The sequence below is a fragment of the Macaca nemestrina genome, chromosome 7 (genome assembly GCF_043159975.1).
Source record: "Macaca nemestrina isolate mMacNem1 chromosome 7, mMacNem.hap1, whole genome shotgun sequence".
NCBI classification, from domain to species: domain Eukaryota; kingdom Metazoa; phylum Chordata; class Mammalia; order Primates; family Cercopithecidae; genus Macaca; species Macaca nemestrina.
Genome location: NC_092131.1, coordinates 77,992,620 through 78,016,562, shown reverse-complemented (window position 1 = coordinate 78,016,562; position 23,943 = coordinate 77,992,620). Strand labels below are relative to the sequence as shown.

Genomic DNA, 23,943 nt, shown 5'->3' with positions numbered 1-23,943 from the left:
CTATGTCTTACTGTGTTTTGTTTAGGGGTGTGTGTGCATCATTTCCTCATCTAGCTTAAGTTGATTACGCAATAGCCTCACAGACTCTTAGTAGACCCATGTGAAGAAAAATAACTTTTGCCTTTCACAACATTGAGAATATCCAAGGGGATTTGCTCATAAATGTTCATATGTTAAGTTTAATCTCAGTAAACTAACTGCCATGAAGGTTCATAACCAAGCTTGTATTTCATAATTGTCATAAATTAAAACGAAAAATTATCTCCAGTATCAAATTTTCCCCAGACTTGTCCAACAATTCTTAATTGGAGCAATAGAATCTTGATACTATATTTTCTAGGTAATGATACAAATATGCAGCCAGTCAGTAGAGAAGTTGAAAGGACAAGCATGTAGATGATAAACAGTTGGCAGTTATCTATTGCATACTTCTTTTTAAAAGAATAGTGTTAAGTTTAACACTTATTTCTAAGGTAAAATGTCCTAAAAGACTAAAGTAAAGGAGAAAAGTGCTGAAAGGTTAGCGTAGTAGAAAATTTGCCTAAATATTTTCATTATTATTATTAGTTGCAGATCGTCTCTGCGGTGTGAATCACATTTCTCCTTTCTTAGAGGCCATCAAGTAATGTGTCTTTCTAGTGGTGTACCTGATGTCCACATGCATTTTGTTTAATAACCTATTTCAAAGGATATTTAATAACTCTTAAATGAGCACAATTGTCATATAAGTATATTTGGGCAACTTTCTGAGAGTGACTAGCTTTTCTAGGAAGTTACATCTGTCATAAAAATTATTACTAATGACAGTAATAGCTACTTTTTAATTGAACATCTACTAAATGCCAGGCACTATGCTAGGTACTCCGTCTTCCCTAACTTCTCACAGTACCTAGTATTGTCTGCACTTTACAAATTAAGAAAGCGAGGCTTTCTCTGCTCACAGCATATCATTTCCATGGCCTGAAGTTTAGAGTACTGTTTGCTGCACCATGTTTCTGCTAAGAATTTGGTCAGATCTCTCTTGAGCTACTTAATTTCAAGGCATTATTCCTTTTGTTCCTCTTGAAGTATATAAAGTGTTTGGTTTGCTGAGTGAATTGCCACGGACAGAGTGAGGCAGAAAGCTGCCTTTATAAATAAGTAAATGCCATTAGGCCGTCAAAATAACCACATTTCTAGGAAAGGAGGACTTGACAGTTTCTCATCAGCAACAAAAAGTGTTAGTGTCCTTTTGACTTTTTGGCTACACCCAAACCACTCTATGTTTTATAAACTTTCCAGAATGAACTTGCCCTGAGTTGGCTATCAGTACTTATTTAAAAAAACAAAAAAACATGATCTCCGTTCTTTGGAATACGGTGTGAGGATGGATTTTTTTTCATTGTTGATTCACTAATACAGATTAATGTAAGCAACTAAGAAAGGATATAAAGATGGCAAATTGCATAAGAGCAGAACAATAAGAATGAAACTGATTCTGTTGCTTGTTGTGTTAGTGAGACAGTCCCATTTTCTTGCATTGGAGAAACAGAGGCCCAGGAGTCATCATGCTGAGTACCTTACTCCTACTTCTGCCTAACCTTGACAATAAACACTGTTACTTCCTCATATACTTCTTTGGTCCATGTTTTTGCCTTTAAATGCTATTTACCAGTTTCAAATAAGTTTAGAACCCCTCTGCTTACATACTTCTCACTTACTGTAAATACAAATCTAAGTCAGGGCAAAATATATGAATTCTCTTCATCACTAAGAGATGATGTGGGCTGTCAGTTGTAGAGAGTTGCTTTGGACTTATGAACAAAAAGAGTCACAAGCAACCATTTGGAACTATATTCTTTAGTAAGACTTTGACCTCAAGTAACTGAAAATTTGACTTTAAAAAAATGATTCAAAGATACCCCAAGAGATTCTCATCCCCTCTCATTGCTTTTTCTTGCTGGTGTGCTCATCAAATATATTCACAAAGAAAACCTGTCTTCAGTGAGATTTCAGGACACACAATCGAGCCAGGTGCAGTGGCTCATGCCTGTAATCCCAACCACTCAGAAGGCTAAGGTGGGAGGACTGCTTGAGTCCAGGAGTTCAAGACTAGCCTGGGCAAAAAAGTGAGAGCCGCCCCCAGCCCCCCGCCCCGATTTCTGAAAAAAAAAAAGAAAAAGAAAAAGAAAACATTAAGCCAGGTGCAGTAGTGTGTGCCTGTAGACCTGCAGGCTGCTCAAGCCCAGGTGTTCAAGGCTGTAGTGAGCCATGATTGTGCCACTACCCTCCAGCCTGAGCAACAAAACGAGATCTTGTCTCTAAAAAAATTATTTTAAAAAGACAGACAGGGTTCTGGCAGCCAGAGTGGTCAGAGTGTGGTTACCATGCAGGCTGGCAACATTTAAGTTTGACCAAATATATTAATAAGTTATTTCTTCCAAAAGCAAAATAAAAATAAATTCACCTGATCGCAAGAAGAGACATTAAGGAGAAATACAAAGATTCTCAAGAGAAATGGCAGCACTGTCTTTCCTTGAGAGCATTTAGGCTAATCAATCACAGAGATTTAAAGTCATGCCTCTGGCTTAATTCCAAAACCAAGGGCAACCCCAGACCAATTTTGTCATTAACAAAATACTTTCCAAATTGAGACCCCCCTCCAAATCTGCAATAATTGGTTCACTTTCTATTTGATATGGGATAGCTTTCCGACCTCAGTCTTCTCCGGAAACATAGAATGGACCTTTTAAAGACGGCACTATATTCTGCAGCTATTTGAGATGCTTACCCAGCTGCCTGGAGTTTTTAAAATCTACCAAAGAAGAGCGATAACAGCCCCCAACAATCTCACTCTATGGCAAACACGATGAAAAAGTTGGAGATGCTTCGTTGTACCTACCACATTGTTAAAGAGGCATGTGAAAGACACTGTGGGAACGTGAAAGAAACCCTGGGTGAGAAATAAGCAAAGAGAAAACCTAAAGCCGCCTATCGCTTGCGCCAAAGCTGTGGGTGCTGATAGCATTATTGTTTAATCTCTCTGAAGAATATGTGGGAGCAGAAAGCACAACATCCCCAAGTTGTTACTTTGTCACAACTTTACAGAATACATAAGCACTTCAGTAAATACACAGATTTTTTTGCAAACTGTAAATCATCTGTGAGCCACCACTGTTCGACTAATTACAGCAAGAAGCTGTGCTCATTAGCTGTTCTCATCTGGCTCACTGCACGACCTAAATAGTCCGTAAATGAGCCGGCAATTATTGCTGTATTACCACTACCAGCTCCGCTCACATCAAAATATCTCCACCAAATGTTACGCCTGTTGGTATTATCAGGTTAGAAATTTCATAAACATATTGAAGCAGTTAATTGGGAGATTATTTTTAAAAATGTGAAAATAGAATCATCAGTGAAAGAGTTTTCATCAAATCCCAGATAGGCGGCTCCACCTATAGACAAGAACCTCAGAATGCAAGCATCCAGGAGCATACCATCGCCTGCTTCTAAACAACCCTGGAAAACTAGGGAAGCAAGGAAAATTTGTATATGTTAAGCGGCAGAAAGGTGGACCATGCGTATTCTTATGTCACCTATAAAAGATCTCCTGACTTGTTCAAAATAAAATGAAAGCATGTACCCATGGGCCCAGGACCTGAAAGAACTTGAGCTAGACAGAAAAGCAAACAGCAATGTCAGTAAAACTTCATTATTTCTAGTTCCATCATGTGGTATATTCTAAAGGAGAACTAGGATTTTTTTCTTTTTGTTTGCTTGGTTAGTTTAGCTTATTATTCTAAAAATGCCAACATACATGTTAACGGTGAAAAGAAAGTAATAAAATAGTTTGACTTTGAAAAACAAATTTCCAATACCCTAAAACACTTCAGAAGCATCTATTTATCATATGAAGTGATTAGCTGATTATTGTATTCTTATTTATTCATTAAAATGTCCTCTTCGAGCCTCATTTTAGTTATTGTAGATATTTGAAGGTAATACATTTTTAAACTCTGCCATAATTCATATTTCACATTCATTCAGATTCACCCAACCTCAATTAACTTAATTTAATGAGATCCTATTGTGAACATTTTTACTATAAAAAGAGGGGGGGTTCAACACTGGGGCACTTTGTTCTTGTTCCTGATGGTCATCACATCAGATTAATCATTGATTATGATCCTGAAAACTATGGAAGGAATACCAAAAGTACTGAAAGCTAGTGAGTGTTCTGATCCTATCAGCTTTTCCCTACTTCCATCAAAGAAGAAAAAAAAACCTCAAATAAATAAATATTTTATTTGATTCTTGATTCTTCTACTAGTTTCTTGCATACAAGGCAGAAACTGTCTCTAATGGGTTGAATATTTTTATTTACCCAGGCAAGGTTGATATCCCAGTGTGGGCTATATGGCACAGATTATTTGACAGACTTTGGACAGGATGCAGAATGTAACCAGTTATTAATGATAGACTCTAAATGGATGTTTTTCATGATGGAGATATTGACTATAACAATGATAATAACATTGAGAGGCAACTCTTCCTGCACACCAATTAATTGACACCAATGGGCAAAAGAATGTGCACCATATTTGTTTAACTCTTTGTAGCTGTTAAGCTTTACAAAGAATTCTTAAAATATGATCAGTGAATATGTTTTGCCATGAATTTCATGAAGTATTCAACATAGCTCTGATGCTTTTCAAACTCAAGGTGCTAGGCTGTAAACACAGCACCGTTTTTCCCTATTGGAAACTCATTAATTCCAATGTATGTTTTGAGTAAAAGAGTAGCTTCCCTTTTTCTTTCTCCTTTTATGACCTTAGAAAGATAGCTAACTTCCCTGCCTATCTCTTGTCATAGCATCGTCTTGTTATTCAAAGTGAGGTCTGTAATCTAACCACTTCAGCATCACATGGGAGCTTGCTGGAAATGCAGTATCTTGGGCCCCGATTCTTACCCACTGCATTAGAATCTTCATTTTAACAACTTGAGAAACACTGGTCTAGGTAAGGCCTATTACAGGCCCCCATGAATCTTTTCCCTGCGTGGAAGGAGAGTCAAAGCAGTGCCCAGCTGTGAAGAATCAAAGACTGAGCAAAATAAACACATGGTTTTGACTGTTTTAACTCACTATCAACATTTTTTAAAAGTTTTATCTGAAGGACACTCCAGCTTCAGAAAGATATACTGGATCCTGTTGAAAGCTGAGTCTAAAAACAATCCTTTCACTATTCACAATGTGATAATCACATTGAGAGGTATTTTAGAGTAACTTCTGTGTCCCCAGTGCCTCACTCAATACAAGGCGAGATTCACAAAACGGACATTAACCAAAACTCACTATCAAGGGCCCTACTTTTCCCTGGTTGTGGTCATCCTACAGTTCGGATGCCTAATATTTCAAAAATCCCTTCAACTTTTCAATCACTTTTACATCTATCATATTACTTTAACGTCACATATTCAAGTGGGTATCTGTTGTCTTTTTTTTTTTTTTTTTTTAACATATTAGGAAACTGAAGCTTGAAGTTGTTTAGTGACTGCCCAAAGTCACCAGCTGGCTAAAGGTAAAGGTGGTATACTTGGGACCTTCTTCTAAAACTATGATATTTAAGATACTTGTAGAGTATCATATTGTTAGGGAACATCTTAAAGCAACGTAGGCTGATATCCTGCCACTACTCTATTGATGGGATCTACTGCAGCGAACATCTCTGTGTATGTCACTCAGCAGGAGAAATATATAAAGAGGCGTTTTCAGATTTTACTAGACAATATGGTATGATGAAAGAAATGGATAGTGAGCCAGAGAACTTCTCTGAAATAACTGCTATAGGGAGGTGCTTTCCAATCCTCTAGAAAATCAGAACAGTTCCCAGAGGGAACAGATTAGAGCCAAACACTTCCTCCATCTTCTAAATAGCAGAATCTCTGCCATGGAGGACATAATTGGGTGTTTGCTCATTATCCTCAGGGTGTGATTTGGCCTGGTTTTTGGCTTAAATGAGGAAAGGAAGATGGGAAACTGAAGTAGCCCGCTGTTTCAGGACACACAGCTCAGAAACCTGGCACCATGGAGACGTGTACAGACTATTTATGAAGGGCAGGCAGCCTAGTATGAAGGAAGGATCTTTATCTGTGGTGTGAATCATGCCTGTACTGACAGAATATTGGAAAACCATCCCCCTTGAGTAAAGTACTATGCATGTCTCCATAGCTGCACTTATTCCAATTATAGAAGATAGGGAAGCAGGATTTTATCATTATACAATGTATACATGATTGAAACATCACACTGTAATCTATATGTACACATAATTATTTTATGTCAATAATAAATAAAAAATTAATTGACAAAACAGAAGAGAGAGAAGTTGGTTTTATAAGGATTTTTAAATCCCATCAGGTCAAGAAATAGTACCAATCTAAATCTAAAAGACTGGAAGTTTCAGCTGTTTTCTGTAGAGTTCATTTCCTTATACGAAAAAGAGAGAAGTGAGTAAAGGAGACTGTAGCAGCCAAATTAAATTTTGACTAAACATCAATTTCTTTTTTATTAGGGTCAGAAATGTCTCCCCTTAGTAAAAGTTGCTCTGGGGGAAAAAAGAAAGGTCTAACTTCTCCTCAGCTTACTTAAAAGGAAAAGGACATTTTGTCACTTGCAGTCAAGATAAGTTAAAATCCTCAGTGGCCAGCTATGGTAGTAGGACTACCCTATGTGGACCACCATGGTGTAGACCACCTCAGCTCAGAAACCCAAAAAGTACCTGGAGCAAAATATTCAGAAACGGATTCAATTCTAGCAGTGGGATGGAGTTTTCTATTGCCTACCCTCTCATTCCTTTCTTAACGGATAGGGGATCTTTTGGAGTTTAAAAAGACTTATAAATTGCACCTTTTTCTCCCTTCCTGAATTCCAAGTCACTTATCAGACAAAAGAGAAACACAACAGAGATAACCATCCACGTTACGATCAAACCTCAGAACTGGACAGGCGGTGCTGAACATCCTCAGGGCCTCCCCAGAGATGGCTATTGCTGACAAACTGAGAACACAAAGAATCATACTTAAAATCAGGCTTTCTGCAGGTAGCTTGCTCAGGAGAAAAGGGCGAGAGGAAGGGACGGAGCTGGAACAGCTCATTCCTCTATCAAATTAATTAGAAATCAGCCCACCAGAGGATGACGAGGTCAGGAAATCGAGACCATCCTGACTAACACAGTGAAACCCTGTCTCTACTAAAAATACAAAAAATTAGCCTGGCGTGGTGGCGGGCGCCTGCAGTCCCAGCTACTGAGGCTGAGGCAGGTGAATGGCGTAAACCCGGGAGGCGGAGCTTGCAGTGAGCCGAGATGGCGCCACTGCACTCCAGCCTGGGCGACAGAGCAACACTCCGTCTCAAAAACTAAAACTAAAAAATAAAAATAAAATAAATAAACATATAAATAAAAAGAAATCAGCCCACCAGCACTGGGAGGAAGTAGGAAAAGAGAAGCCAAGAGTGTTGCACTAATGGATGTCCGTCCACATTGACGGAAATATGAGAAAAGGAGAACAAATGTTTCCACACCCAACCTTACTCAGGCTTTCATTCTCTAAAGCCATTGAAGTAACGATCAAGCCAGTGAAAAACTAGAAATGGAGTTAACCCCCAGAGAAGGTGTTTCACAGCACAATATCAGGACAGATCAACTCCATTTTCAAAAGACCACTCCACAGCAGCAACCATTGCCTCATTTAGGAATTTATTGGGTCAGTTAAGAATAGATTTTGCCTCCAAAATGTTCTGAAATGGATCAAAGTCATGCAATAGTTGAAACTTCTAGGACGACTCTATTATTCAAATCCTAACCTTCACTTGCTGTTCTGTTTCTAATTCCAAATTACTTCCCGCCACATTAACAGCCAGCAAAGGTTCTGCAATGAGATCAAAGGTACTCCAATAATAAAATGACAGCAGTAAGAGTCCTCAAATTTGAATATAAACTCTCTCCTATTATTAATCTCCCAAGATATTAAGAAATTGAAAACACTTATATGTCCCACTTTTAAAGTATCCCAAATTAAACTCAATAAAATTGAAGACCAAATGAAAATTATCCTACCATTGAAAGATAAACTACAAATACGAATATTTCAAGTTAAATTAAGGTCCGACTTCTTATTCTGCACAGTCACAATTACAGAGCTTCTCTATTAGAAGACTTGATGGAGCCAGGTTTTTTTTTTTTTTTTTTTTTTTTTTTTTTTTTTTTTTTTTTTTTTTTTTTTTTTAGCAGGTGCAGCAGTTTCTGTCTTCTAGTGAATGAGGTATAGTTTCTTTAAAGCCTGTGGATCTGAATTTATTCCAGAACATCTGATGAGCCTCACTTTTCAAAATTCCAAGGGGTTACTAAGACATGCTGACAGCCCTGAATCCATCTTCAATTAAATTCAAAATATAAAGTAATCCTCATCTCCTAAGCAGTTATTCCAGGCAAAATTATATTCTTAAACAAAAGCCTGAGTGTTCTCAAAGATCATAGCAGAGACTTCATAGTATCCAAGGGATGCCAGGTAGATTTGCAAAATCCTGCTGTCTGCTTAACTAGGATGCCAATCTTTTATGGCAGATTTCAGAGTCCACAACTTTTGAAATTTAACACAATGGTAGAACTCTGACAAAGAGGCTATTTTTGTCATTATGTACTTACCACATTGGAGGACCAGGGAGAGGGGAATTGGGGGTGACACCTATGCATGTTTTCACCTCTCATAGGAAGATGTATGGGATAAATCTTGCCTTCCTGCAAAGTTGAGAAGTTTATAATACTGGTAGCCTTAGCTCTCAAGTCGAATTTTGGATGACTTTCTTTCTGAATCAACATATTCAGCTTTTTAAATTCCTTTTCCCCTTTGGACTCTGTGTTTCTAGTTCACCAATGATAACTTTAAGGCTAACTCCACATTATAATACCCAAAGTATCTTTTGTGCAGACATTTTCATTCCATTGCTCACTGGCTTCTTCCACTGCCTTTGTCATGGTCAGTGGTTCTTAACCAGGAACGATTTTTATCTGCAGCACATATTTGACAGTGTCCAGAGACATGATTTATTCTCACAACTTATGGTGGGGAGGGTATGCTAATGGAATCTAGGGCATAGACGCCAGAGTTGTTGCTAAACTGCCTACAATGCACAGGACAGCAACTCCACACACACAAGGAATTATTTTGCCCAAAATGTCAATAGTGCCCAAATCAAGAAGGCTTGAATTAAGCCGCCTTTCACAGAGAAGTTCTGCCCCTCGTTCCCACACTAGTTGCATTTGGAGAGAGACCTAAGATGATTCTGGAACTCTAGCTACTACTGAGGTTTTTAAAAGCTTGAACCCTTAAGACTCCAGGGCAGACCAATACTCATGACACAGACCCTTTGTGATGCAGTCTTGCCTTAGCTTCTGAATGTTCCCAGTTTTAAACAGCTTTCCTGTCTTTTTCATTTGCAATAGTGGAATATGTCTCTTAAGTCTAATCTTGTGGTTCCCTTCAGGAAACTCAGATGAGTTTCTAATATTTTAAAATATTTGATCTTTTCCTTCTTGACTGTGTGTAGAATGGTTTGATGGAACTGAAAGTCAACTTTACTTCCTTTCTTTTCTTTGCTTTGTGACCTAGACATGTTTTTATTCTAACATATACCTCAAAACTGTATGGAGGACTCTTCTGTAATGAGAAAAATGAAACAGTAAGTCATGAGTTGGTGAAAATTATCCACTGGCCAAGCCATCCACCTGTATTTTATATATCCAATAATAGTGCACGAGTTTCTTGTTTTCTCCTCTCAATTCTGTCAAGATTTTTGTACCATTCAGTATAGCTGGCCCATTCTTTCAAGGGCAGTACCCCAATTGCTTTCACTACAGATTCTGTCAATGGTATTGAATGAATTTCTTACAGTTTTAGCTCCTTTTGATGGAGTCTATTCTAGTCTTCTCTCTAAAATCTTGCCTATCTTTCCTGTGTTGGATGTCTCTGGGCACCATCACCATACTAAATTTTAGTAACTATTAAAAGATACCTCCTTTTGACAATTCTCTCCTCGCAGACAGATATAGTTGCTTAACCTATGATTAATACTAGCCTTCAACATTTCATTTTATTCTTCATCTATGTCCATCCAAAGATCTCAATCTTTCTCTTACAGAAATGTTTCTCTCCTTCTAGCTTATATTTCCACTCTTTCATTCCCACAGTAAGATTGAAGCACACTTCGGAAACCACTACACTTTCTCCTTTATAATCCCTAAAGACAATGTCTCATTCCAAGCCTTTTAATAGCCTTTAGGTTGACAGTAATTTCAATGAATTGTTTCACTGCTTCATCCCTAGAAAATGGCTTTTATTTTATCTAAAAAGGCTCTATGTCTTCTTGTGGTTTTTTAAATTAAATTCTACTATACTTCTATAGGTCAATCCACAGTTTTGGCCTCTGAATTCTAGAACTATGGTCAGACCTTATATCTTTAACAATCCAAAGTTAACTTGAGACCTCTTGGGACCTTGTAATAAGAGGTAGGTCTTGAAACTGTGGACAAGCTACACAAATTTAAAATTACTCTTGGCCAAGCATGGTGGCTCATGCCTGTAATCCTAGCACTTTGAGAGGCCAATGCAGAAGGATCACTTGAGGCCAAGGGGTCGAGACCAGCCTGGGTAATAGAGCATGACTCTGACTCTGCAAAAGCAAACAAACAAACAAAATACAGTTATTTATTTGGCTGGGTGTGGTGGCATGTGCTTGTAGTCCAAGCTACTTGGGAAACTGAGGCAGGAGGCTCACTTGAGCCAAGGAGATTGAAGTTGCAGTTAGAGCTATGATTGTGCCACTGCACTCCAGCTGATGACGGAGCGAAAGTCTGTCTCTAAAAAATAAAAAATTTAAGAAAAGATAAAGTAGATAAATTGAAAAAAATGGATACATTTACAGATAAATAGAATAGGAAACTTGGTTGTGTTCAAAAGTGCTAGGCCCCAGATTTTGCAGAAAAACACAGTCAAATAGCTATATTGTTCTGCCTCCAAATATCTGAAAGAAAGCATGTTTTAAAACTTCCTTTTTCCTATAATCACATTTTGCCTCAGCTGTACTTGCTTACCAGGATTTCCATGGCCTATCAGCCAAATTGAAAACTGCATTATTAAATTATCACACAATCCTAAAGCCTCTTGATCAAAGCTCTGCTAGAAATTTACATCCCAGGGCACTATTTTGCTCCCCAAATACCAGCCTTTGTCAATGTCTCAATGTTTTCAGCCAATGTAACAAGTTTTAATATTTCACCAAATTAAACTACCTCTCAGAATCAGAGGCTCCCCTCTTACCACATGCAGAGTGAGACAAGAATGGATGTCCTAAGAGAAAGGCAAGAGGAAGGGACTTAGCCAGCATGCCCAATTCTGCTACCAGGCACATCAATTAGAATTCACCTTTTCCTCACTGGCAAGGGATGAGTGAAGTGACAGAAACAGGCTAGTGTTGTTATGCAAGCCTCTCCACATGGAGAAAACATCAGAAATGGGAAGTTAGCATCCCTAAAACAATAAAGTAGATTGGAGACTACATTAACATAATAACATATTAAAGTTATATTAACAGACATGGACGATGCTAACAAGAAAAAGGTGTGTCTGTTTTGTAGCCTCTCTACTACTAAAACTCTTAAAAAGTCCAAGTCTATTCCTGCAAGCACAGGAGCATATATTGTAAGGATCTACAGCCACCCTTTCTGAATGGATTGGGACCCTCTCAGGATGGAGCTAGGATACTGAGAAGGAGGTTAAAGTGATATAAAGGAACAAGGAAAATATGGGAAGAAGAGAGAAGACAGTGAGAGCCCAGAGAGAAAAGGAACTCCTGGAATCCTAAAACTGACTTTGCATGGTCTGAAAAGGAGCCACAGGAAAAGATAAAGATAAATTATCAACAACTTTGAGAATCTGGGTATTCATAATTGGCCACCCTTGAGACTTGCCTTCTCATACAGCTGATCACTCATAAGTCTCTGTGCTCCACACCATTCTGCCCTAAGCTCCAGAACTGTCTACAGTTGTGAGCAGTGATTGTGCCATGGCATCCACCCAATAGATCACAACCAATATGCACTAGAGCAGAATACAGAATAGAAAATAATATGGCTTACTATATGTGAGGATAAGTACTTTTCTGTGAGATGAGTTTCACTTTGATATTTATGTCTGTATGCAATGCATCACAATATGAAATATATTTTTCTCTCTGGTCTGTAGTTAAAAATGTCTGAAAAGCACTAGTTTACATGGCCTCTTCCTCAGAATGTTTCTGTGGTTCATCAAATGAGAAAAAAAATTTTATTTTCTTACACCCACCAACATCTTGTTCTATTCTATAATATAATGATATGACCATCCACCCATCCTCAAGCAATGGTGAAGTCATCCTTACTTTCTCACAGCATAAATTCTTCCTTCTACAAAGCTTTCTATGACTCTTAGATGTTCCTTTCTAGAGGAACAGCAAAAAGTGTTTCTCTTTCTTATATGTTTTTCCCTTGCTTAGCAGCTATTAAATTCTAACTAAATATATACAAATGAATAAATATTTGAAGGACAGCATACAAATCCAGAAAATGAAGGGTTTTTTTCCCAGTTAATTCCCATTTATTCAAAACAATTGAAAATCAGAGTACTCAGATAAATTGATTATCTAAATTAAATGAGTTATTATTAATGCTCCCCAAAATTTAGCAGTTCTCAAACAATTTTCTAACTTGGCTCTATAATTATATTAAATACAAGTTCTTCTTTCTCTGAAAGTTAACTTATTATTCAATTAACCTGTATTGATGCTCTTGATGCCCTGCAAAATGCAAGACAGTCTCCTTGTTGTGAAACAGAGAGCTAAACAAATTGCTCCTCTGAAGGCCTTTATTGTCCTATCAGCCTAGTTGCGTGGCTCTTGTCTTATTTTTTCAGTAAGATTCCAGTTGAAAGATATTTACAGTTGTAAAAATTCTAGAAAATTGGTCTTTAGCACACATTTTTGCCTCAGGGGGTAAATGGAATGGTAGGAACCTCTAATTTCCTCAAATGAGGACTCTCCTTTATTCAGATAGACCTAATTCTGAACTTTTCCTCCAGTAATGAGATTCTTGAAGAATTAATGCTCAGAAAGCTGAACAATAAAGTCTAATATACTTGTTTAGGACATCAGAATACCCAATATCCGTAGTGTCACACAACATATCTCTCTATGTCTTCCAACCACTTTCTTAGTATCAAATTTCTAAAGCCTGAGATATCATGAATGCTGGCAGGTTCACCCTGTGAGGAACCCACACACTCTGATTTATTCCTTTATGTGTCTCTCAATCTCATTCTATACCTATGACTAACACCTATTAACAATAAAGTTTGTGTGGTCATTTCACTTGAACTTTCAAAAAACCTCACCTGAAAAGAGTTTAAATGTGGATAAGAAGTGATGAGACTCAGAGAAAAATAAGCAGTCATCTAAGAAGTAGGGCATTGTGAACCTCTGCTATCTGTCTCAGAATGTTTGAGGAGATATAGGTCTTAGTTGCCCTGCATAGTGCTTTGTTGAATGTTCTGACAAGTGAGTGTTTAATTAATAAGACACACACCTCTAGAAGCTGTTAATTAACTCTTTTGGGCCTTTAGGGTATGAATCAGTAAGTCAACATGGTTTCTACACAGTACGACACTCTTGAGCAATAGGAAGAATCATGAAGCTTCCGATAATGATCAACAAATTTAGAGTCATTTAGAACTCTAATAAGTAAGCTGAAATACTACCCTAGAATTTTGTCTCAATTTATCTTTCCTTTTGTGTTCAAATACTTTAAATCTGATTGATCCCACAGCATTAATAATTAGGGAAAATCTTTTATCCATGTCTTCAGAGAAGGAGTAGGCCAAGGACCCATTTTTAATCCATTCTTAGAGAGGGCTAAAGTTAGCAATCTGCTTTGCATAGGAACCCATTTTTTTTCTATTAATACAGAAATATGTAACTACATCTAAATCTAATGCCCCCCACTTCATGAACACACATTAGAGGGATTCAATAACCAAAAATTTGTCCTTTCTTTTTTCTGATTGAGAGAAAAATGGATTTATTCAAACAAGGATAAACTTTTGAGGGGCACGTAACATAGTGGTTATATGAAGCCTTTGAGGTTACTATGCCAGTATTCAGATTCTAGTCCTGCAGCCTGATAAATTTTTGTAGATACCACTACCCTATAATCTTTTCCTCACTCAGTTCATTGAGTCAGAAACGTCCGTCATCCAGTATGGCTGAAATGAAAAGTAAAAGCTCAGATTTTTAGTTTCTAATTTTTATAAAATTGATAGCAGAAACAATTACTTATATTTCTATATTTTGAAGATTTTTTTTGAGAATTGCTTGAGAAGCAAAAGTCTAAGTCTATAAAGGAAAGAGGCTTAAGGTTTTTCCAGAAACAGTGTGTATTAGGCTGTTCTTGCATTGATATAAAGAAAAACCTGAGACTGGGTAATTTATAAAGAAAAGAGGTTTAATTGACTCACAGTTCTGTAGGCTTTACAGGCAGTATGGTGCTAGCATCTGCTCAACTTCTGGGGAAGTCTCATAAAGCTTACAATCATTGCAGAAGGTAAAGAGGGAGAAGGCACATCACATGGTGAAAGCAGGAGGAAGGAGGAGAGAGGTGGAGGGGCAGATGCCACACAGTTTTAAACAACCAGATGGCATGATAACTCACCCCCCATTGTAAAGACAACACCAAGCCATGAGGCATCCACTCCCATGATCAAAACACCTTCCACCAGGCCCTACCTCCAATACTGGAGATTACAATTCAACATAAGATTTGGGTGGGGACGCAGATCCAAACTATATCTTTCCACCCCTAATCCCTCCCAAATTGCATATTCTTCTCACATTGCAAAATACAATCATGCCTTCCTGACAGTCCCCCAAAGTCTTAACTCATTCCAGTGTTAACTCAAAAATCCAAAATCTCATCTGAGACAAGGCAAGTCTCTTCTACCTATGAGCCTATAAAATAAAAACAAGTTATTTACTTCTAAGATACAATGAAGGTATGAACATTGCATAAACATTGCCATTCCAAAAGGGAGGAATTGGCCAAAAGAAAGGGGCTACAGGCCCCACGCAAGTTCAAATTCCAGCACAGCAATCATTAAAATTTAAACCTCCAAAATAACCTCCTTTGACTCCATGTCCCACATCTAGGGAACATTGGTGCAAGGGGTAGTCTCCTAAGGCCTTGGGCAGCTCTGCCCTGTGGATTTGCAGGGTTCAGCCTCCAGGGCTGCTCTCATGAGTTGGAGTTTAATGCCTGTGGCTTTTCTGGGTGCAGGGTGCAAGCTGCTGGTGGATCTACCATTCTGAGGACTGGAGGATGGTGGCCGCCTTCTCACAGCTCCAGCAGGCGATGTCCCACTGGGGCCTCTGTGAGGGCTCCAGCCCCATATTTCCCCTTGGCACTGCCCTAGTATAGGTTCTCTGTGAAGGCTCCACCCATGCAGTAGGCTTCTGCCTGAGCACCCAGGCTTTCTCAAACATCTTCTAAAACGTAGGATGCTACGCATTCTTCATTTTTGCATTCTGTGCACCTACAGGCTTAACACCATGTGGAAGCCATCAAGGCTTAAGGCTTCTGTTCTCCAAAGTGGCAGCCTTGGCTGTATCTGAGCTCCTTTGAGCTGAGGCTGGAGCCAGAATGGTTTGGATGTGGGTAGAAGTGCCCTGAAGCTACACAGGACAGCAGAGCCCTGGGCCTGGCCCATGAAACCATTCTTCCCTCCTTGACCTCTGGGTCTTCAATGGAAAGGGCTGACTGAGAGATCTCTGAAATGCCTCTGAGACCTATTTTCCATTGTCTTAGCTAGCAGCACTTGGCTCCCTTTTAGTTATACAAATTTCTCTAGCAAGTGGTTGCTCCACAGCCTGCTTGAATTCTTCTCCTAAAAAACCTTTTTCTTTCTCTGCCACATGGCCAGCCTGCCAGTTTTCCAAATTTTTGTGCTCTGCTTCTCTTTTAGATACAAGTTCCAACTTTAAATCATTTTTTTGCTCCTTCATCTGACTGTAGGCTGTTAGAAGCAGCCAGGCCACCCTTGAACAATTTGCTACTTAGAAATTTCTTATGCCAGACATCCTAGGTCATCACACTCAAGTTTAAACTTCCACAGATCCCTAGGACATGAACACAATCCAGTCAAGCTCTTTGCTAAGACATAACATGCATAACTTTTACTCCAGTACACAATAAGTTCCTCATTTCCATCTGAGACTTTGTCAGCCTAGCCTTCACTGTCCATATCACGATCAGTATTTTGGTCATAACCATTTAATCAGTCTCTAAGAAATTCCAAACTTTCCTCTTCCTCTTTTCTACTGAGCCCTCCAAACTCTGTCAACCTCTGCCCATTACCCAGTTGCTTTCACATGTTCATGTGTCTTTATAGCAGCACCCTTCTCTTCAGTACCAGTTTTCTGTATTAGGCTATTCTCGTGCTGCTATAAATACCTGAGACTTTGTAGTTTATAAGAAAAAAGGTTTAATTGACTTGCAGTTCTGCAGGTTATACAGGAAGCATAGTGGCATTTGTCTAGAGAGGCCTCAGGAAGCTTCCAATCATGGTGTAAGGGAAAGGGGGAAGAGAAACATCACGTGGCAATAATGGGAGCAAGAGCAAGAGAGTGGGAGGAGATGCCACATACTTAACCAAATCTCGTGAGTACTCACTATTGCAAGAACAGCACCAAACCATGAGGCATCTGTCCCTATGATCCAAACACCTCTCACCAGGCCCCACCTTCAGCATTGGGGATTATAATTCAACACGCAGTTTGGGCAGGGACAAAAATGCAAACCATATCACAATGCTTGGAAAGAACATACAGTTGGCCCTTATGCAACAGTGGTTTAAACTGCATAGTCCCCTTACACTCAGATTTCTTTTCAATCAGACTCTGATAAAAAAAAAATACAGTATTCATGAGATACAAATTCACACATATGGAAGGTCAACTTTTCCTATATCCTTGGGTCCCACAGGGCCAACTGTGGCACTTTAGTATGTGTATATGTTGGTATACAGAGGTTGTACTGTAACCAATCTCCCAGTCAGAGAACAGCAAAGATGCCAAGTTGGTCAGGAAATAGAGAAATGGAGTGGGTATAATCTAGGAGGATGTGAAAGGATTAAGGAGGGAAAGGCTGTGAAAAGGGCTCACACAAGAGGGATCCTGAGGAAGGGATCAAATTCAGTATTTAGAGACTTACTAGTGTCTGTCTGAAGAGAGCCCTCAACTGTCTTTGCAGGAAGTGAGTTCAATCAAGCCAGTACTTAACACAGTCTGTTGGTCTTGGTCTTTGCACAGCATGGTAATATCAGAGTAGTGAGGCTTTTATATGGCAGTTTAGGGTTCCAAGACACCAAGGAAGAAGATGCCAGTTCTCTTAAAGCTTGCGCCTGCAGCTAGCATAGCATCACTTCTGACATTTTCTATTGAGCAAGTAGTCACAGCAAACTCAGATTCATGGGAGGGGGAAATAGACTTTACCTCTTGATGAAAGGATTATCAAAAATTTCAACCATCTTTACTCCATCACACCTTTTTAAAGAGGTGATACATGAGTTGAGAGATGAATACTAAAAATAAATGAGACCTGAAACATTTTGAAGATATATATACCTGAGAAATAGAATAGTATATGTAAAAGCTAAGTCTCCTTGGATGGGAGCTTCACATTTTCAAAAAGCAAGAAGTAGGTGAGTATGGTTGGAGCATAGTGAATGAGAGGGAGCGTTAAAAGATGATACAGATGAAAAAGGCAAATTAATTTTCATTGTTAAAAAGTATTACTCATAAATACTTTCAAAAAACTATAATTTTCCTTAACACTGCAAATCCCGAATTCCTTTAACTCTTTAAATTGTTTCTTTATCTTCATTTCAAAAACAATAAGGTTATATTGAAAATTCTTGGAATATCTATTTTTGACTTTTTTGACTTTCTATTATAAAAAACGAAGATTTAACTGTCATCAACCATATATATACATATATCTCCCATCTTCCTCAAATAAATCTATAACAACAATTTAAATTAGTATTTAACGTTTTCACTATTAAAAACACACTTTTTAGAACTGACTTGTGTGGTATATTATTCTCTTCTGTAGCTTTTTGCTTTTATTTGAGTTATAATTGCCTCATTGTTTCATTTGCTTGCTTTTTAAAATAATTGTCTAAATTTAGGTCCAAATTTTTTGACAGAAGTATAAAATTCTTCTCATTAAAATTAAAATACATTAGGTAATTTATCTTTCTTCCTTTTGAAAAAAAAGTTTCTTGAAGTTATCTCTACTAAAGCTCTCTGTGCTTCTACTTAATTTAGCCTTATTATAGCCTAGACATGCTTGATAGCACTTAGCATGGAACTTTCCCACACCGTTTATGTCTAACTTCTCTTTACCACATTCTCTTATTGAATTGAATTATTTGTTTCTCCTTTTCTTCGTTCATTGCCACATTTTCATATCCTTTATTTCCTGAAAGAGGGGGTATAAAAGATTTTTAAAAATAAAGCTCTTCCACTTAATAATTTACCCCAGATCAGAATTCAATAATAAATTTATTTTCTCTCAGAATTTGGAAAGACTTGCTTACTTTTCATTAAACTCTCAACATTGTAGAAAATGTCAGTGTCCTTGAAGAAAGTCAATTTGTATATGACTTTCTTTTTTTCTTGGAAATTTTCACATTTAAAAAATCCCTATTGTTTTGCAATGATACGATATGATTTCTTTTGTAAACATTCTGCTGCAATCTTGGTGAACACTTTCCATCTGGAAATTCAAGACTTTACATTTGGAGTAATTTTCTTTTATTATTCCTTTGATATTTTCTATAAATTCCCTCTGTATTCTCTTTCTAGAATTTCTGTTAATCAAAAATTCAAGTCTTTTTCTTCTGGGGTTTTACTTTTTTTGTTTGTTTGTTTTAAAAAAATATCATCCTATCCCTTTTATCTGTATTTGCTTTCTGGAATTTCTATTATTTAGAATTTAGAATTGGTTTTCACATGGCTTTACTTTATCTCTCTCCTATTTTCCATCTCTTTTTTTTTTTTCTGTGTTACTGACTGGGTTGTTTCTACAATTTTATCTTCGGTCCTTCAGTTAGATGGTTTAATTTTTGCTCTCTGTGATAGGCAGAACCCACCCCCACCCCGCCCGATCTGCCAAGCCAACCACAAAGATAACCAAGTGCTAATCCTCACGACCTGTGAATATGTTGTGTTACATGGCAAGACATTAAATTCGCAGATGAAATTAAGGTGGCTAATTAGCCAGCTTTAGGATAAGTTGGATTATCTAGATGGACCAAATGTAATTACAACAGGCCTTTAAATATGGAAGAGAGAGGAAGGAGAGTTACCGTCAGAGTCATGCAATGTGATGGACTCCATACGTCATTGCTGGATGTGAAGACAGAAGGGGACCACAAGCCAAGGAATGCAGTCAGTATCTAGAAGCTGGAAAAGGCAAGAAAACAAATTTGGTCCTGATGATACCTTGATTTTAGCCTACTAAGACCCATTTTAGACTTCTGGATATAAATTTGTGTTGTTTTAAGCCACTAAATGTGTGGTAATTTGTTACAGCAGTAATAGAAAACGAATATGCTATCATATTTTCAATTTCTAAGACCTATGTATTATTTCTTAATATTATCTTTTCATAGAGTTCTATTTATGTAGAAGAATTTCTTTTGTCCTTGAGGGTGTTAAATACATAGGGTAATGTTTTCTTTGTATTGGATCTTTTTCTCTGAAATCTTTTCTTTTATTCCTTTTAATTCTTGTCTTGTATATTAGAGCCTTCCTTCAGAAGTCTAAGGTCCTTGATTTTGCATTTATATTTAAGCGTAAGGCACTGAAATGATGGTTAGGAACTCTTTTAGTCGGACAGTTTTTTTGACCAGTGGGCATTACCATAGGTAAACAGGCAGGAATCTGGCCATTCCTTTAGGAGACTCTCTAATGCCAGTAAGTCCAGTGTTGTTTTTCTTTGTCAGTTCCCTAGACAGGTGGTAACCCATGTTTGGTTTGAAGCATACAATGATAGCAGCTAATATTCTAGCAGTCAAGTGAAAAAAAAGGTGATTATGAATGTTTTGTTCAAGATGCAGGCTGTTAGATAGTTAGATAATCACTTAAGAACATACTGGCTGCCTGCTGAAATTTTAAACCACTGGAGAGATGGAAGTCCAAGTATCATCTTTCTCACTGATTTGGTTAGAAAAATGTGGCTTAGGTTTAAAGGCCAAATGGAAAAATATTCAAGTTCCATGCCTGGTTTAAAGGCCAAATGAAATAATATTTAAGTTCCATGCCTTTGCCTAGGTCAGCATACTTGAGGGAACATTCAGGTGTACAGAGCCAACTTACTTACCCATGATCACTGCCTCACACTGAGAGAGCAAAAACATAAAACTAAAAGACAAAACAAAACAAAAAAACCCTGAGGAATTAGATTGTCCTGTTCATGAAACATAGATCAATAGTTATAACTCAATGATCAGGTAATTGTCTCCTTCTCCATGGGAAAATGTAAGACAGGAATAGGACAAGATGCCAAGAATTTACTCTAGCAAGTCCTTCTACATATAACCTGAAAGTGGGAATAGGCATCCCTCAATATACAAGTATATACCTCAATATACTTGGTGTCTCAGCAGTACCCTGGATCCACAGTCCCTTTCCACAAAAGGTGCCATCTCCTCGAGTAAGATAATCTGAGGAACTAATTGCCTACTGTATAGATTCAAAGCGTCCTCCCATTTTCAGCCCACCTTGCTCCAGGCTGTCGAACATTTTATGTGCCTGTGATCCTGAATTTGGAAGCTCAAAATTGTTAGGTGTTTTTTAAATCCTCCTCCACACCCCCTTGTAAGTAAGCAGATTTCAATTTTTCCCTCTTGTAAGTTATTTAGCACCAGTCCTTCTCTTCCTACCTTCCAAAATTTTATTGACGTCTCTATCTGCTCTCATCTCCTATCCCTGCTGTGTGTCTTTGAGGTTTATCTTTTTTTAATGTGTTTATTGATATGTTAGGCAACTTATTTTGAGGAAAAAGAGTACCTTCAATCTATCATGTATAATTGCGATTCCTTTTGTGATCTTCTATATTTAAAAATAATTTATAAAATGAATATTTTTTGTAATCACAAAGAACACAATAAATATTATTTTTAAGAGAATTAAGATTTCAGTCTAGTGAAATTTTTACCTCTACTCATTCTAATTTATTTTATTTACTTATAATTTTTTATGAAAAAGTAATTTCAGGTATCTCTCCTATATATAAATGGCCCAGTTATTCCATTTGCCAATTTTCCCCCCAAAATTACATTTCATTAAAAGGCAAATGCTGTTTGCCTGGGTGTTAATAAATTATTACCACTTCATATACAACACATATTGTACAACACATATTTTATAAATTTGGAAAAATGTAACAACTGAGCAAATAGTATAGTGAGAAGACTAATATATATTGAGTACAAATGTAAACACATTATTCTTGCCTTATAAATGAGAAACTTAAGGGTCTTCAAGCTTAAGTAACTTATCCAAGGTCTTCTGTTCCAAAGGCCATATATACACTTTCCATATACTGCCACCAACTTCTGTAGACCAGCGCATTTTTTTCGATAGGTTACTATGTGGCTATTCAACCAGATATATTAAAGTATTTATTTTATGTCTTTCATGTCTTAGTTTTCTATTGACAAAATGGGAAGCTCAAACTCCCGTGTCCTTTCATTTTCTCTTGGCTTTCAGAATTGATATGAGAACTAAGGCACCATCTAAAACATAGACACATCAAAAGGAGCTCTAGAATTACAAGTTAGCATAATTTACCATAAAGAATTGTTCCCCAGCTGGGGTGTGCTGTGGCTGGAGCCCAATTCAATACCAGGAAGCCAGCAGACCCACCTTGTTGATTAAAAAAAAAAAAAAGCTTCATTCTACATTTTACTGATATGCTTTGGGATTCAGTGGCTTCACTGTTCTCTCAGCCTTTGTTATTATTAATACTTAATTTTAATGGAAGAAGGGAGGATTTTGATGTGGGTGGCTTGCTTCTTCTTTTTGTTGTTGTTAAATGTAGCAACAAACAATCAAATCAAAGGAAGAAGAATACAAAGAAAATGGGTGGTGAATAAACAAAAAGGTCAGGACGCTAGTATTTAGTGCAATTTCTGGGGAGCTATTAACTACACTGTGATTGGCAGATTTAACAGTACCTTCTGCTCTCTTTTGCCAGCAACTATGCAATTATTCCAGGTGTTGTAGTGGAATGACTCTATCAAATTTTATAGGATTAATCAGCATGTAAATGTTGGCAGGCTTCAGACTCAGATCTGGACTTCAGGTGCAGACTTAGAACAGGTGGAGAAAAACACTTCTTCATTTGTTTTTAAAAGAGATTTATAAATCGGCCATACAACTTCTGCCCCAAGACAGCTTACTTTATGACTTTTTACTCAGAATAATCTATCTTTGAAGTGTACAAAAACTTAACTGTGTACTAAAAAGGTAAAAATGATTCCAGAATTTATAATATGCATGAATATTACAATTCTGTATTTCCTCTTTGAAATTCTGGGAAATATTTCGGTTATTGTTGTTTTGGGGCTTGGTGGGGGGAAATATTTTAAACATTTCTTCTGTTGGTTATAACTTCATAATATGTCATAATGTTGTTGAAACACCAAGGGTTTGGTCTAGGTCCCATTGCCTTTCACACAGAAAGCCAATCACTGAGAGGAATATTACCAGGGAAGAAGGCTTTATGCAAGTGCTGCAGGCGAAGAGACAGGAGATAAGTCTCAAATCCATCTCCCTAGTCTACTAAAATTAGAGGTTTATATAACAGGGAAGAAATGTTACTTGGGAGGACTAAGGAAGCGGAGTGGGCCAACACATAGCAGATGGTCAGTCAGGCAATCATGTCAATGAAGGGGTCTGGTGTCTCCTTGTCCAGATGTGGTGATGTGCTGAGTTTCAGTTCTTTGATACTATCTGGGAGGGGGAGGGGCGCTAAAGGTAGATTTACTGAGAAAGGAATTCAGATAAGACAAAAGTAAATTTCCAGCTTTACAACAGGGAGGGTCAATTTCTGTTTATTAAAACAAAATAACCTGTAAACATCAGTTCTATGGAGAAATTGGAATGATTTCAATAATAGTAAACAAAGAGACAAACAGGGTCTCTATTAGTTCCATCTGTCAAATTTTTCTTTAGTGATGTCAGAGAGATGTTCAAGAGGGATTTGGGACACTGTGTAAAGCTCATTGTCTCATTAACTATTTGGCATAAACTCCTCTACTCATGAACTTCCAATGCTCCTAATTGCCTACAGCAGTGGTTTTCAATTATTTGTCCTTGCCAAAACTAATTTAGGCACTCTTTGAGTAACAACAGCTCACTCCAGCAGGAACACTCTGCACCTTGAGGATGGGGCATGACAGAGCGGAGTAGGAAAGTGACATTTTGAGAAGCTCTTTTAGATGTTTGGATATCCCCTCTCGCCTCTGGCCCCAGTAGAGAAGCACTGTCCCCGAGTATGGAGTTCAAACATCTCAGTTTGCTATTTAAGGCTCTTCAGTTCTCGTTTGACCTAGCTACCCAGCCTCACCTCAAACCCCTTCTCTAACAACATGAATTTTAACCAGACAGCTTCTCCATTATACCTTCATTCCTGCCTTAGTATTTTTTTTATTGCTGTTTCATTTTCAAACCAAAGACTAGTTCAATCTCACCTTTTCTAAGATACTTTTCCCAGCATTCCCCAAACAACTGTATTCTGTCTGTATAGTCCT

At 37.7% G+C, this 23,943-nt stretch overlaps 1 long non-coding RNA gene across 1 annotated transcript in view; it reads right to left on the bottom strand.

Annotated features, from left to right (window-relative positions):
* LOC105477918 (uncharacterized) overlaps positions 1-23,943 on the bottom strand; it is a 136,333-nt gene that overhangs the window by 44,307 nt on the left and 68,083 nt on the right. Inside the window, exon 4 of the long non-coding RNA XR_011625376.1 lies at positions 19,492-19,588. This is a non-coding gene — a long non-coding RNA (uncharacterized lncRNA). The remainder of the gene's footprint in view (positions 1-19,491; positions 19,589-23,943) is intronic.